This window comes from Dermacentor andersoni, chromosome 11 (assembly GCF_023375885.2).
Source record: "Dermacentor andersoni chromosome 11, qqDerAnde1_hic_scaffold, whole genome shotgun sequence".
In the NCBI taxonomy this organism is placed as follows: Eukaryota; Metazoa; Arthropoda; class Arachnida; order Ixodida; family Ixodidae; genus Dermacentor; species Dermacentor andersoni.
In genome coordinates this window covers 126,558,625-126,574,711 of record NC_092824.1, presented here as the reverse complement: position 1 = coordinate 126,574,711, position 16,087 = coordinate 126,558,625, and the positions used below count along the sequence as shown (strand labels likewise).

At 50.3% G+C, this 16,087-nt stretch overlaps 1 protein-coding gene across 8 annotated transcripts in view; it reads right to left on the bottom strand.

The window, feature by feature from the left end:
- The window catches only part of LOC140214085 (phosphatidylinositol 3-kinase regulatory subunit alpha-like), a 186,292-nt gene that overhangs the window by 127,768 nt on the left and 42,437 nt on the right, over nt 1-16,087 (bottom strand). For 2 of the 8 annotated variants that reach the window (XM_072285370.1, XM_072285369.1), the window contains exon 2: nt 5,661-5,767. The exons of 3 other annotated variants lie outside the window; for them this stretch is intronic. The gene's annotated coding sequence lies outside the window, so the exon portion shown is untranslated. Of the gene's footprint in view, nt 1-2,221; nt 2,590-5,660; nt 5,780-16,087 lie in introns of those variants that run through there. 3 more of the 8 variants (XM_072285367.1, XM_072285366.1, XM_072285365.1) reach the window with 3 other exon arrangements.

Here is a 16,087-nt window from a genome sequence, read left to right as displayed (position 1 = left end):
TTGGTGATTGAACATGTTCCTATGGGTGGGCAGCGCAACCCAGACGAAGGACGAGAGGCAGAACAGCGCCACATGCGCTGCGCTCGTGTTGTGTTCTGCCTCTCGTCCTTCGTCCGGGTTGCGCTGCCCACCCATAGGAACCTGATCATGAGAAGGAAATTCATAGAATAAGAATGGTTTGGATCGCATATGGCAGCAATTGGCAGCTCCTGACTGGAAGCTTACCATTATCATTGAAAAGGAAGGTGTACAATCAGTGCATTCTACCAGTGCTAACATATGGGGCAGAAACTTGCGAGACTGACGAAGAAGCTCGAGAACAAGTTAAGGAACGTGCAAAGGGCGATAGAACGAAGAAAGTTAGGCGTAACATTAAGAGACAGGAAAAGAGTGGTAAGAATCACAGAGCAAACGGGAGTAGCCAATATTCTAATTTACATTACGAGAAAAAAAATGGAGCTGGGCAGGTCATGTAATGCATAGGATAGATAAGCTGTGGACCATTAGAGTTACAGAATGGGTGCCAAGAGAAGGGAAGTGAAAACAAGATGGGGTGATGAAATTGGAAAATTCGCAGGCGCAAGTTGGAATCAGTTGGCACAGGACAGAGCTAATTAAATATCGCAGGGAGAGACCTTCATCTTGCAATAGACACAAGATAATCTGATTATGATGTATACATTGTATACATATTCAGTCTGCCCCACATTTCGCTTCGTAGCGAAGACACTCAGGTTCCGCACAATGCTTCTCTCAGGCCTGGGTGTCCTTGACGCTGAGTGTATGCTTTGGAGCCATTTTGCTGGCGTATGCTTATGAGCTCCTTCTGCATACGTGACCAGCACGCTGTTAAGACACCAGCTCCAAGCGCTCTGTTCAGGCTCTCTTCAGGACGATTGTAATGTTTACACTATCCCAGCCTGGCAAGCGACCTGCATACCCCCACACCTCCATTTTTGTCACATAGAAAAGTCTAATAGTCCTAATAGAAAAGCGAGCACAGCATGTCCCATACACAGAAACTACGCCTTCCGGCCTGCAGCGATGCCGACTGAGGGATGCGCGGAAGCGAACGCCATCTGGTGGTGTAGCAAGAAAGCCAGCGGCATGCATGGCAAGACCATCAGAGCAGCGCCTAGAAAATAGGGAGAAGAGGAAATGAAAGCTTCGCTTTAAATGTGTGTGTACTTTGCATGAGTGGTGCAAGTGCTTCCATAATGGTGGGGACAGCATGAAAGCCATGCAATGGCCAGGTAGGCCAGTGAACGCTGAACTCAACTGCGTCCTGCAAGTTACCTTTACCCAAAGTATATGATGCCTCTACACGCGTTCACAAAAGTGCCTAACAATGGGAGGCTATCATTTTGAAAGACAATGAGATGTATTACATACAAGTACCGCCTTTTCCTCAAGTTAATCATGAAATCAATTATTCACCATACTTATTGAACACAGGTTGCAAAACACGAGGCACACTAAAAGTTGCATTCATACCAGCTCGTCAGACTACCAATTGCACTGATGGATGATGCAGCCAGGAACAAATTTCTTGTGTAACCCGGCGGCGAATTCGCTTTCCACATCGAACTATAATTTGTTTTACACGCGGGCGAGTCTGCGCTCGGTGGCTTGAATATCAAAGCAGATGGGTAGGAACCCTTGCCATGAGCGTCTGCAAGCCTGCCTCCGAGTACAGGGAAACACTATACAGAAATTAAAAATTAAATGATGGGGTTTTGAGTGCCAAAATTATAATCTGATTACGAGGCACGCCGTAGTGAGGCACTCGGGAAATTTGAACCACCTGGGGTTCTTTAACGTGCACCTAAACCCAAGTACACGGGTGTTTTCGCATTTCGCCCAATTCAAAATGCGGCCGCCGTGGCCGGGATTCGATCCCGCGACTTCGTGCTGAGCAACCCAACGCCATAGCCACTGAGCAACCACGGCGGGTAGGAAACACTATAGAGCACTGACCGGGATCACCATTGAAGCTTTACATTAAACTTGCTGTTCACGTCATGTCCACACCCTAACAATCTACACTCATTTGAATCTTCTGAATGCAAATTACCGAAATATAAACATACAAAATATTGCATAAACACAACACAAGCCTAGAAATAAATCGAATGGTACAAGTAAGCTAGAAATGATCAAGTTTTGCACTTTCAAGCGTGGTTTTCAAAAATGAAAAATGATATGACAGCGTGACGCTGACCTGGTGATCGAGTGGTGACAACCAACGGAAGTGTTGCGGACTGCTTGTTCCCTGCTCACGCGGGCGGATGGAGCCGTGAACGGGACGGATTGAGCCGTGGACGGGACTGCCGAAAGCCAGTGCACACCTGAACAAATCGCCACGAGAACCCCTGTATTCGGCGTGCACACACAGGGCATACGGGACGACATGGAAGCTACCGGTGGAGACACCCGCTCAACTATCGAGACGTCACAGCGCTTCACGCACCGTTCCAAGTGATGGGAGTCTTTGCTGGATTATGATCGAACCATTCGAACCACAAACAATCACTGTATGTATGCAATGCACGCATGCTAGCGCCGCTATGTCCAAATCCACGCCCCAGCGATGGCTCCCTGACGGCTACCTATGATTAGTGAGAACAGATCTCAAAGGCTACAGGTGCTGTCCAAAACTTGACGTCTATGACGTATTTCCGGCTCACAAAATCGTGTACGGTGCCTTCAACGAGCAAAAGCATAGCCTCAAAGACTTTCAAATAAATTCCAGAGGACGTGTGTATGTGTTATACACGTGTGTTTTCGGCTCCAAAAATCGCGTCAGGCGCGTTAAACCAACAGAATCATAGCCTTTAAGATCAGAAGTTTAATCCATAGAGCGTTACCTTATGAGCCGTAGATTTGGGCACCACCTATTCCATAGATTCCACCAAATTAGCCATAGAGTTTCTCACCATAGAGTTTTCTACAAAAATTTGTGTAGGATTTCTTGTAGGAAACTTTATGTTTCTCACTATAGAAACTCTATGACATTAGTAGAACTAGAGTAGCGCCATTCACTTCCCTCCTCCTCCGCTCGGCGCGGCCTCGACCAGCGCCTCCTCTAGAAAGATCAGCAGTATAGTAATACCTGCGGCGTCGCTCGCTTACCCATTGTAGCCGTCGCGCCTGGGTTGCAGTCAGTAGTCAAGAGATGGCGCCACTTACGTCCCTATCTCCGTCAAGGGGACTGGGGCGGTGTGGTGTCGCGGCGGTAGTGGCGGCCGCGCTGCCATGCGGTGATGCGCGCATGTGTTGCAAGCGACCACCGCAACGATCACTAGCTACCACTTCAAGTAGAAAGGAGGAAAAGGGGAAAGGTAAGGGCAGCAGGTTTTCGGCGCACGCGGCAGGCATCTTTTTAAAGGAGGCGTTGCCTCGACGGTGGCGCCGCCGGTAGTGGGCCTGCAGAGCAGACGACGGCTAACACGCTACGGGAAGAAATCCGCGGAAAAGCTTGTTCGAGCCCTGCGGAGCAGTTGGTTTAATACAGATGTTGCTTCGTCAGTCGGTAACTGGCCTTAAAAATGTCGTGTTAGAATTGTGGAAGAAATAGACAAAATGACTATTATTCAAGGCGTATTTAAGGCGTAAAGTGCGCGCACGTTGAGAGTTCGTGTTGCTGAAACACGACGCAAGCACGCGGTGTGCTCAAACACGCGCGTAATTACCAAAGTTTCAGATTTTGACAGCGTGAAAGTATCGGTACGTGGTTTCGTAGGTTCATTTACGTACCTGCAGGATACTTTTGTTCGGCGGCGCGTGAGAGATTCCGACTGTCTGCGGTCAGCGATGCTTGGCAACAGGGCCGCTTTTTTCATTGCGGGGTGCTTTGGTAATCGTGATGATAGATTTTTTTTTTTTTACAAGTACTGCTCCAGTAGGGCACATGTAACGGCTAACGGCGGCCTCTGAAGAGCACGTGACATTACAATAAAGCAGGCGGCACAGGGAGTGTTCGCATACAAAATTGGCTCGGCATGCACAGGCTTCGGCGAGCCCCATCCAGCCCCGGTTCTAGCTTTGGTGCTCCCGTTGCAGCTTTGGTGCCTTGGAGGCGCCGTCAATAGTACGAAATAATGACACGTCGTTACAACTAGTAAATAAAATATATTGAAGAAATACAATCGCGCTGAGGCGCCAACTTCTAAAGCAGCGCTAGTGCGCCCACGCGAGAATTATGAAACGCCAACGAGGAACTTACCGGCCCACGTACGACTCTACGATCAAAGTGCACGTTAAACATCCCCTGGTGACCTAGATAAAGTTATCCGGTGCCATGCACCACGACCTCCATCAGAGCTTTAGTCGCTTCGGGACGTTAAAAACGTTAATCATTACAAACCAAATCAATACATGCTGGCGTACATTCGAAGCTAAAAGACTGCATCCATAAGTCATAGTGAGCCTTGCGAAAGCATCGAGAATGTGCTAACTTCTGGTGGAGCTCAAAACACACCCAGTATAAAGTCGCTTCTATGTCACAGGCCAGCTGCAGGTGCGTGCACTTTCACCGCAAGACGAAACTACGTGAAACGAAGAGAGCACATTCGAAAAAGAAGTCAACTTCAACGCGCTAAAAACCACGCAGAGCATGAACACATACACTTTTTCGAAGCGGAAGGTGTCAACTAGGCTCAAAAGAAGAGGTTGTGTGGAGCCGTGGCACTTACTTCCCGAAGCCGTGCGTTCTTTGCCACTTCCTCGACGTCAACCCGCCCAATCCTGTGAATCCACATTTTTCTTTTTGCCCTCGTTGTGTCTGTTGCGGCAACCGAAGGCGCAGCAGCACGGCATCGCAATTATGTTCTCGTCCCTAACACATTCTATTACGCTAACGTATTCCGTCAGTCCGCCTCCCGTACTTTCGTCGCGCAGGCCCAACAATGGAGGTCGGAGCGCGCTGGAAAGAAAAAATATACAAAAGCGCGGCGCCTGCTTCCACGTGACACAGATTGGCGAATGGGGGAGCAGAGGAGGCTGGAGACAGGAAGCGTGGAGGAGGAAGCGCCAGGGTATGGTGGCTTGTCTAGCCACCACCCTCTAGCCACCATAGCCAGGGTGAGCCGGGTGGCGGAAAGATCTAAGAATGGCGCTACTTTTGAAAAATTGGGGGGTTTTATCAACCTCAACCATGATGGAAATGATGGAAAGTACAGGCTTCGGATTGGCATTCTGTTGACTGGCAAACTAGTCTACAAGTATTTCTTCGCAGTTTTGGTTTCGCTCCAAGCGCAATTGCTATAACCTGCAGTGCATAGCTGCAGTGGGACAGTGCGACGCAAAGCTCTCTGCCTTTGTTATGTTGCTCGAAGTGGCGATAGCACGCTGGGCCAGCGGCTGAGATTGTTTGTGTCGCGGTGTGGTGTCGAAGCCCTGACGAGAAAGCGACGGCATCGTAAACGTTGAAAGAACATGTTTTGAGCGTACGGACCTTGGTTTGTTAAGTGTGTTAGGTTGGCGCTGTAGCGTTACGTGCTTTATGAAACTTCAGAATATTATAAATAGGGCACTACTGATACAAGACAGTTGTACTTCTAGTGGCTTGACAACCAAATTTCATTGAGGGCTTCATTATGCATTGCTCGTTTATGTGCTAATTGAAATGCGTGTTTAGGAGTTTGAGAACACAAACTTACTTGTGGTAGGAAAGGGTGCTGCTTCCTGGCTGTAGTCTAGTGTCACAAAATGGGTAAGTGCAAAGCCCCGCCGTAACGCTCGAGCTTCAGGTTCTTGCTTAATTTTTCTGCAACAGACACAAGAAGGTGCGACGGGTAACCAGCCCTAGTAAAGCGGTCAACCTGCCGACGAAAACTTTGTTCCATTGCGTGGATGTATGATTTTTTTAGCTCATTTGTTAGACAAAAGTTTGCAATTGCTCTCTTCATCAGTTTTGAATGCGCTGATTGGAATGGCAGTGGCGCCTTGTCGCCTCTGGGTTCATAGGCCCAGCAGACCTTCCCCTTGGAGAGCTCGAGTCTGAGATCAAGGAATCTCAAAGAACCTTGCGTGGGGACCTCGTGGGTGACAGCAAGCAGCTGAAGCGCATGACTAAAGCATGTTACTGCCTCCGAAATTGCGTCATCTGAATTCGCGCCAGAGCCATCACACAGAACTAAGTAATCGTCAACATAACGAAAGACTCCGGACGCTTGTTCTGGTTAGGGCATTCTGAAGTAATCTATCTTTCTAGGCAAGATACAAATCGCTAAATGCTGGCGCAATACATGACCCTATACAGACGTCGCGTTTCTGGAGGTACACATTCCCTTCCCACATAACATGAGTGGACTTCAAATATATTGTCGCGTATACCCTGCTGGAGTATACAAGCTGAATAAGATACAGGCGGTTGCACTTTACGAAAGCGTAAGCGGCGACGCGCGATGCCGAGACGAACTTCGTTCTCCTCTTCTTCAGTCCCTTGCTCCGCCACACCATGTGGCATTACCCCCTCTTCAAAACAAAAAAAAAAGAAAGAAAGAAGAAGAAAGCATACATAGGCTTGACCTGAGAGCGCCGAGATGCTCTAGGGCGAACACAAAGGCTATAGTCACAATCAATGTGGTGTGCGATATAGTCACAAGGCACTGATGGACGAGCAACAACAAAAACTAACCGAAGCGGCTGAAAACGTCGAATAATAGGGGCTATAGTAAGGTTTCAACCGCACAACGTGCACAATCTCAGATTGCGGTTGTCGACGTCGGGAAGGCTGGCTTCCGTCAGGAAGGACTTCATAATTCACGTCACTAATTCGCTGCAACACTCTGTAAGGTCCGAAGTAGCGACTCAAAAGCTTCTCGGATAGTCCTTTTCGGCGCGCGGGAGTCCAGACCAAAACTTGATCACCAGGTTGGAACTCGACATATCGATGGCGGAGATTGTAACGGTGCGCATCGATGCCCTGTTGTTGCTTCATGTGCACTCGGGCAAGCTGACGGGCTTCTTCCGCGCGTTGCACGAAAAGTTCGGCATCTTGGGCGAGGTCGAGATGATCGATATTGGCGCACGGCAGCATTGCTTCTAACATAGTCTGAACTTCACGGCCATAAACGAGGTAAAATGGCGTGAAGCGTGTTGTTTCTTGCGTAGCAGTATTATAGGCAAACGTTAAGTAAGGGAGTATCTCGTCCCACGTTTTGTGCTGTACGTCTACGTACATAGACAGCATGTCAGTCATCGTTTTGTTCAGTCGTTCGGTCAAGCCGTTTGTCTGCGGATGATAGGCAGTTGTCCTTCGATGTGTGGTGCAGCTGAGTTTAAAAACGTCTTCAATGAGTTGTGCTGTAAAGGCTTTGCCTCGGTCTGTGATGACGTGCGATGGGGCGCCATGCCGTAGGACGATGCTCTGTATGAAAAACTGGGCAACCTCGGAAGCTGTGCTTCGAGGCAGCGCCTTTGTCTCAGCATACCGCGTTAAATAGTCCGTGGCGACGATTATCCACCTGTTGCCAGAAGATGACAGTGGAAACGTGCCCAGAAGATACATGCCGATCTGGTCGAAAGGTTTGGCAGGTGGGTCAATCAGATTCAGCAATCCCGCAGGCTTCACAGCTGGCGACTTTCGGCGCTGGCATTCACGGCAGGCTTGGACGTGCCACTTAACACACTCGGCGAGTTTCGGCCAGTAGTAGAATTTGCGCACTCTATCAAGCGTTCGCGTAAAACCCAAATGGCCAGACGGAGGCTCGTCATGACAGACGAACAAAACTTCGGCACGGAGGTCTGCTGGAACGACCAAAAGGTAGGTCTTGTTGGTGGCAGCGGAGTTCTTGTACAAGACACCATGTCGTAAACAAAAAGACGACAATCCTCGAGCGATATGGCGGGGTATTGATGGGTTTCGTCCTTCTAGATGTTTGAATATAGGCCGTAGTGCGTCGTCTGCACGCTGCCGTGTGGACAAATCAGCAACACTTACGGCCTCAAGGAAAGCGCCGTCGTCCTCAATGTCGTGGTCGGTAGTGTCGATAGGGGCGCGCGAGAGTGCGTCAGCGTCTTCGTGTATGCGGCCCGACTTGTACGCGATGGTCACGTCGTACTCCTGCAAACGTAGACTCCACCGTGCCAGTCGTCCAGAAGGGTCCCGCAAATTTGCAAGCCAACATAACGAGTGATGATCGGTTACGACTTTGAATGGGCGGCCGTAGAGGTAAGGTCGAAATATGGCCAGCGCCCATACGACGGCAAGACACTCTTTCTCCGTAGTGGTGTAGTTGGTCTCTGCACGCGATAGTGTGCGACTTGTGTAGGCAATCACTCTTTCAATACCTTCCTGCCGTTGTACAAGCACCGCACCAAAACCGACGTTACTGGCGTCTGTATGAACTTCCGTGTCCGCCTCCTCGTCAAAGTGGGCCAGAACTGGTGCTGACACCAGACGCTGTCGAAGCTTGGTGAAAGCAGTCTTGCTCTGAGGACCAGACGAACGATACATCGTCCCTCGTGAGGCGAGTCAGCGGCTCCGCCATCTTCGAAAAATTTTCGATGAAACGCCGGTATAGTATGCGCAAAGGCCCAGGAAGCGTCGGACACTTTTCTTGTCGGTCGGTGTTGGAAACGAGGCTACAGCGGCAGTTTTCGCAGGATCGGGGCTAACGCCTTCCGCGCTGACCACGTGTCCGAGAAACATCAGCTCCTTGTAGCCGAAATGACACTTCTGAGGCTTAAGGGTGAGGTTAGCCGATCGGATGGCTTCGAGAACTTGCCGCAGTCGTTTCAGGTGGTCGTCAAATGTCGCCGAAAAAACAATCACGTCGTCGAGATAGACGTGGCAGCTTTGTCACTTCAGACCAGCGAGAACGGTGTCCATCATTCGCTGGAAAGTTGCTGGTGCCGAACAGAGACCGAAAGGAAGTACTCTGAATTCGTAAAGGCCATCTGGAGTGACGAAAGCAGTTTTTTCGCGGTCTCGTTCATCGACCTCAATTTGCCAGTAACCGCTCTTTAGATCGAGAGACGAAAAACACTTAGCTCGCCGCAACCTGTCTAAAGAGTCATCGATACGTGGTAGTGGGTACACGTCCTTCTTGGTAACATCGTTGAGGCGTCGATAATCAACACAGAAACGAAGCGTTCCGTCTTTTTTTCTCTTTTTCTTTCTTTTTTTTTTTTAATAGGACGACCGGGCAGGACCACGGACTGTGCGAAGGCTGAATGACACCATCATCTAGCATCTCCTTGACTTGGGCTTGAATTGCCTCACGTTCTTTCGGCGAGACACGATATGGCTGTTGTTTGTTGGGACGTGCGGCGGCGGATGTCGTTATTCGGTACTTCGTGGTTGGCGTTTGGCCCACCTTAGTAGCTCGAGCGAAGCACGCACGGAATTCGTTCAAGAGTTCCTGCAGTGCGCTCTTTTGGTCGTCCATAAGCTCGGAGTTTACATCGATATCTCTGAGCGAACCGTCCTCTGTGTCCACTTCAGAAGCAAAGCACTCGACGATGTCCGCTGATGGTTCGGCGTAGGCGATGGCAGTGCCACGAAAAATGTGCCGATGCTCAAAGGTAAAGTTGGTAACGAGCCAGACAACGGTACTCGAGTACCGTTGTCTGGCTATCACGAAGTTCCACAAGGCTTCGCGCTACACAAATACCTTGTGTCAGCAACATAGAAATGTTGCCTTCTACAATGGCTTCACCGTCCTGTAGCTCGTCGGACTTGACCGGAACCATACCACTCGCACGCGGCGGTATCGTGATGCTCTCGTCCGAAAAGCGAAGTGCGGATCTGTGTCCAATGGCGTCGGTCTATGTTGCCCTTTGTGCCGAGAAAGTGATGCAGCGCTGGCGGAGGTCAATAATGGTGCCATATTCCCGGAGAAAGTCCATCCCAAGAATTAAATCGCGGGAACACTCGCGTAGAACTAGACAAGTGGCGAGAAAAGCAGCCCCGCGAATTTCTACTCTGGCCGTGCATAGGCCAAGCGGTGGACGACGTGGCCACCTGCCGTACGAACTGGTGCCCCGTTCGAGGGCAACGTAACATTTTTTTCAGAACGCTCGCCAGTTTTCCACTAATAATAGAGTAATCGGCGCCGGTATCTACAAGTGCACTCATTTTTTTGCCATCGATCAACACAGGTATGTCCAGTGAAATCTTGTTCGCGGAAACTGGTTCTGGCGTCATCGTGTTTTCGTTGTTCTGCGGTCGGCACGATACGAGGTCTTGAGCGCATCGAGTATCAGCGGCCCCGCCTCGGAAGGTCGCTGACGTCAGTTTTCCCGGCGTGGACTTGGTGATCTCCCTTGCGTCGTCCTCGAAGTGGTATCACGAGCAGGGAAATATCGCCGCGATGAGGGTGAGCGTGACTGCCGCTGCGGTGTACCCGGCCTGCGCTGCTGTTCGATGAATTCTGCGATGTCAGGAGGCCTCTGGCCAAACCTAGGTCGAGGTGAATCGACAGAAAAACCTCACAGTCCGAGTCGTCGGTAGGGTCACTCCCGATACACATGACCAGCTTCGCCGCAGTGGTAGCAGAGCGGTCGTAGATCGGGTGCTCGCCAAACCTCTGATTTCCTCGCGGGTGTTCGGCGATCGTCGAAGTACGGTAGCGGAGTTGTCGGAGCGGCTTGCGCCGATTGCAACGCGACTGGCGGCGCCACATAAGTAGGTACGAAAGCTTGGACGGGGCTCAGTAATGTTTCTGCGTAAGTCTTGCGCCGGGATTCGCTTGGCAGAGGTGGTGCTTCACTGCTAGAAAGAGATGCCTGCAGTGCCTGCTGTACTTCGTTGCGTACGACGCTGGCGAGGGAGCTGACTGGAGGTGGCGACGTACCGTGGTGCTTCTGCAGCTCGTCGCGGACCACTGAGCGAATCAGCTCGCAAAGCAAGGCGATGTCGCACCCGAAGCCTACCGGCGTATCCGGAGTACAAGCGGCATTTACTTGTCGGTTGTACAAGTTCGACCGTTGCTGAAGGGTTTTCTTTATCGCGGTGGCTTCGGTGAGGAACTCCGCAACAGTCTTGGGCGTATTCCGAAAACGACCGCCAAAGAGCTGCTCCTTTACGCCTCTCATCAGATGACGCACCTCCTTCTCTTCCGACATGGTCGGATCGGCACGCTGAAAGAGACGCGTCATGTCCTCCACGTACATCGTGACGTTCTCATAGGGCTTTTGAACGCGTGACTGAAGCGCCCGCTCTGCTTTTTCCCGGCGATCGGGGCTGGAGTAAGTATCCAGTAGCTTGCGCTGGAATTTAGGCCAGGATGACAGGACACTTTCGCGGTTCATAAACCACATGCGAGCACCATCCTGGAGGCTGAAGTAGACGTTCCTGAGTTTGGCGTTGTTGTCCCACTCGTTAAACGCAGCCACGCGCTCGAACTCCGCCAGCCAGTCTTCAACGTCTTCAAATGTGTCGCCATGAAAGGCCGTCGGCACTTGGGGGTTCAGCAGCGTTAGGTAAGTCGGTGTCACCCGTTCCGTAGAAGTCGCAGTGTTCGCAGTCATAACTTTTTCCCGGAGGTTTCCGAATTCTGGGGCGAGGCCTCGGATTCGCCGGCTTGTGTGGTGAACTGGAGTGAACTCCAACTGTGGGGCGAGGTTCTTGCTGCGCAGTGGTGTCTCCTGCATAAGTTGAGCGTACCCAGCAAGCTCCACCAAATTGTCGCGTATACCCTGCTGGAGTATACAAGCTGAATGAAGATACAAGCGGTTGCACTTTACGAAAGCGTAAGCGGCGACGCGCGATGGTATGGTATGGTATGGTATGGTATTCCTTATGCGATCGCGCACACCCACTGTGGGGGATTGGCCAAGGTTAGGATGAAATTAGGCAATCTTTATGAAATACTAAAATTGGTAAAGCTAACTGGAGGAAACGAACAAAAATAAAATGTTTAAGAATCCAAGGCAATCTCTTTGTAGCAATTATAAATTCCTCCACGGTTGATAAAATATCCCTGTGGCACTTTCCAAGAGAGGAGGCTCCTAGAGAAAGGATATTTATAATTGAAAAGCTTAAACCAAGCAGTGTAAATCTTGATTCTAGAATATTTTTTCTTAAAGAATTAAAACGGCGGCAGAATATGAAAAAATGATCTATTGTTTCATCTTCTCCACAGACTCCATGGGCACAGAGGGGAGGTCACCAGACCAGCCCTGTGACGATAGAAGTTTAATTTTGGTATTCGACAAAGTAATCGGGTGAAGATGACTTCAGTTTTTCTGGTGTGAAATGAATTTTTGGGCCAAGGGAATAGGAGGTGTCGATATTCTGAAAAATTAGCTACAGCTGGGTTCAGAAAGTCTTGAATAATTGTATATCTCCTGAATCTAGTAGTCGTTATGTAAGCTATTGGAGGAAGTAATGGTAATACAGGGCCACTGAGGGCCGCTCTCGCGAGACTGTCAGCCATTTCGTTCATGACTAATCTTTTATGTCCAGGCACCCAAAGCAATCTAATTAAATTTATGTGGGCAGGCACTAGAAAATGAAATGTACGTAAAAGGTTAGTGACACCATTTGCTGTGAGCGAGGAACATAAGGATAAAGAATCTGTTATTATTACTACCGTCGATATTGACGAATTTAGTTTGCGTAAGGCAAGAACTACAGCTATGAATTCAGCCAAAAATACGGAAAAGAAGTCCGGAATCCTGATTGCAAATGACCAGTCTAGAGCGGGAGAGAAAATGCCAATTCCAGATTTTTCTTCACACTGTGAGGCGTCTGTCGCAATGACCGTACTTATAGATAAACTCAATAAACGGTCCTGTAATTCCGTAGTCTATTGTTGCTGGCTGAGGGTTTGACAATGCTCCTCGATGGTGGTATTGAGTTTGGAGGTCTCCTGAGGCGACGGTTTAGGCGCTGCCCCTTCCATCGAGCTAAAATGGAGGCCTTAGCCTCCAGATGGACGAGGTGGCTATCCATGCGTTCAAGTGGTGCATCTGTAGTTACCACTAGAGTGGCCGTTTGAACATCAGTGCGTAGCGCTTGCATCCAGGTGTTAATGTCGGCAATGTTTTCTGCTGAGGTAGCACCAATGCGTACCTTACGAAAAACATCCCAGCCGGTAATGTTAAATTCTTTAGTGCGGGGAGGGGCGGCAGCGAGTTGGGGTAAAGAGATAGCAAGGATATAATTGTCGAGGCCCAGGTCTTGCTGGATATTGGTCCAGTGTGCATTGTCGATATGTTTGATGAAGTTGAAGTCGGGACTACAGTCCCGGGTAGTGGAGGTACCGAGGTGTGTGGGAAAGGAGGGATCCGTGATGAGCGTGAGGCCTAAGTCGTGGTAATCTTGCCAGAGGTTGCGAGCTGCAGCTTCCGTGCGAACGTAGCCCCAGCCTGTATGGGCGAGGTTGAAATCGCCGCCAATGAGTAGGGGGTGCCTTCCAGCTACGTGAAGAGCCTTCTTAAAGAGGGTGAGAAAGCGACACTTTGCTTTGTCCTTGGGGCTATTGTAAATGTTCAGAAGCAAGATGCATTCTTTCCGTTTACGATTGGGAATTAATTCGAGGAATAGATGTTCGATGTGAGGACTATATTGAGATCATGTTGAATAACGGGGATATGACGCCGTACTAGGGTTGAGACCCGGCGAAGGGGGGTGGGTGGTATGGAAGGTTTGATGACCAGGGAGCGTGGTGGGGGCATTGTTTTTTTGCAGTAGGATAGCATCCGGGCGGCGGGTATGTAGGCGCACGTATTCATTGAGTACCGGTTGTTTCTGGTGAAAGCCTCAGCAGTTCCACTGCCAAATGAGGGCGGCTTGATTAGTGTGAGTCATGATGGGAGATGGTGGATGTCGCCACCGGGTCCCGGAAGGGTCACAGATGGGGGCGGCATGGCTAGGAGGCGTGAGAATATGAGTTTCCAGGTTGTTCACTCGTTGGACAATACCAATGAAGGCGTGCTGGATGGAGTCCAGTGCATGTTGGAAAGTGCTAATAGTTGTTTGAAGTGAGATGAGCATGTCTAACTTCAGAGCGGACTTGGCCCGTGGCTCCATCTTGCAGGACTCTTCTTGGGGGCCGGAGTCGTGGGGGCCTCCTGACTAGGGGCAGGGACGTTCTGTGCGATAGGTGTAGGGGTTGGAGTTGAAGTTCGCCTCGATGTCAGTGAGGGAAACTTGAAGATGTTGTGGATGTCGCGAAGTCACATTACAGTAGGCAAGCCAGTGACGCTGATTGCAATGAGGTTAACTGTTTATTAAGATAGAATATGCAAGCGATAGAAAGGAAAGTATTTACACGGACATCAAACTACGAGTGAAAGGTTAGAATTTTGGTCTTCTTTCTTAGCCGAATCTCCACCGAATCCCTTCCAACGGCCCCGCACGTACATAAAAGCATCCCCAGCAACCCCCTCTCCCCATCGTTCGTCCAATCACACTGCGGTGCGCGCAGTGTACACACAACGGGGCTCCAAGGTGACACTATCGGGAGTTCCAATACGTCCAGGCCGTTGCCACAAATCCTTTGCAGTGCAACGAGTCCCCTTTTGTCTCACAAGCTCGCAAAAGACACACTTCCCCGAAGAAAGCACTTCCACGCTTCGTTGGGGCATCTGGACAGTTTGCGAATGTATCGGTCTAGAGCGGTTCAGCGACGAGGGGTTGACTTCAAGGCCAGGGCACTGCTTCCGCGAACCGACTGGCGGAAGCCCGACACACAGTCACCCCGCTTACGCGCTCTTCGTAGACCGCGGGTCCCCCACCCCCGATGGCTATAAATCGCCGCCGTCTTGGTGTCGAACCACGCGTCTCTTTTGACCACCCCGCACGACCCTTGCATGCAGCCGTCCGCACAAACAACGCCGAACTCCACTCCTCCCCACCAAGAATGTCACGGGGATACTTGTCAGCGTGACATTTCACACACACACCACCCGCACACACCACACAGCACATCACGAATGGTCCTTGCAATTAACAATGGAAGGGCACAAATCTGCTGTCAGGTCCACCATGCATCCGCGGTAGAAACAACAAAAATAGCTTCGCTGTCGACCGTGAGGTCTGTCGACAGCAGCACCCGCGAACACTAGAATTGGGCACGTGCGTCCTAACCCGCATGCACTCACACACAAGCCTATACACACAAGCCTATACACACAAGCACTTAGCAAAGCCACAGTGGCTGCGCACTTCCCGTATCAGGCTTTTACTCCCCCTCACCGTCATCTAATCGCGACAGCGCATCTGCACATCGATTTGCCGTGCCTTTTATGTGAACTATCTCTAATTCATACTTCTGTAGCGCAAGTGACCAGCGCATCAGCCTTGGGCTGGTGGATGCGGAGCCGGCCAGAAACGTTAGCGGATTATGGTCGGTGGCCACCTTTATTTTTGCTCCAAATAGCCAGGTGTCCAGCCTCCCCAGCGCCCACACGACCGCAAAGGCCTCTCTCTCTATGGCTGACCACTTTGCCTGTGATGCTGTTAGCTTTTTACTCAAGAATGCGACTGGCTTTTGTTCTCCCTCCACAAGCTGCGATAGGCAAGCCCCTACCGCTATCTCGGAGGCATCGGTTGTCAACAGAAACTCATTATCATGATCAGGCGCCACTAACTGCGGCAGTGATGCTAATACGTTCTTTACAGCGCAAAATGCATTCTCTGCCTCCTCATTCCACGGGATCACCTTAGGTATCCTACGGCCTGTCAAGTCAGTTAGCGGGCGCACCACCTTAGAATATTCGGGAACATATTCACGGTAATAGTTAAAAAGGCCCAGCACACTCCTAAGATCCCTCTTGGTTTTCGGCGCCTGCAGTTTGAAGATGGCACTCACCCTATCTGGATCGGGGGAATGCGTCCCGGATCCGACGACATGACCAAGGTATTTCACCTTTGTCTGTGCGAACTTGCACTTAGCATTCGCCGTCAGACCCACCTGCCTGAGAGTGGCCAACACCTTTCCCAAATGCAGCATGTGGTCTGCCCAGGTTGTAGAAAATACAGCCACGTCGTCAATATATGCCATGGCATATTCTGAATGCTCACGTAAGACATCATTCATAATTCTCTGAAAAGTTGCGGCCGAGTTTCTCAACCCGTACGGCATGACTCTCCAAGCATACAAACCTTTAGGTGTAGCAAAAGCGGTGAGTC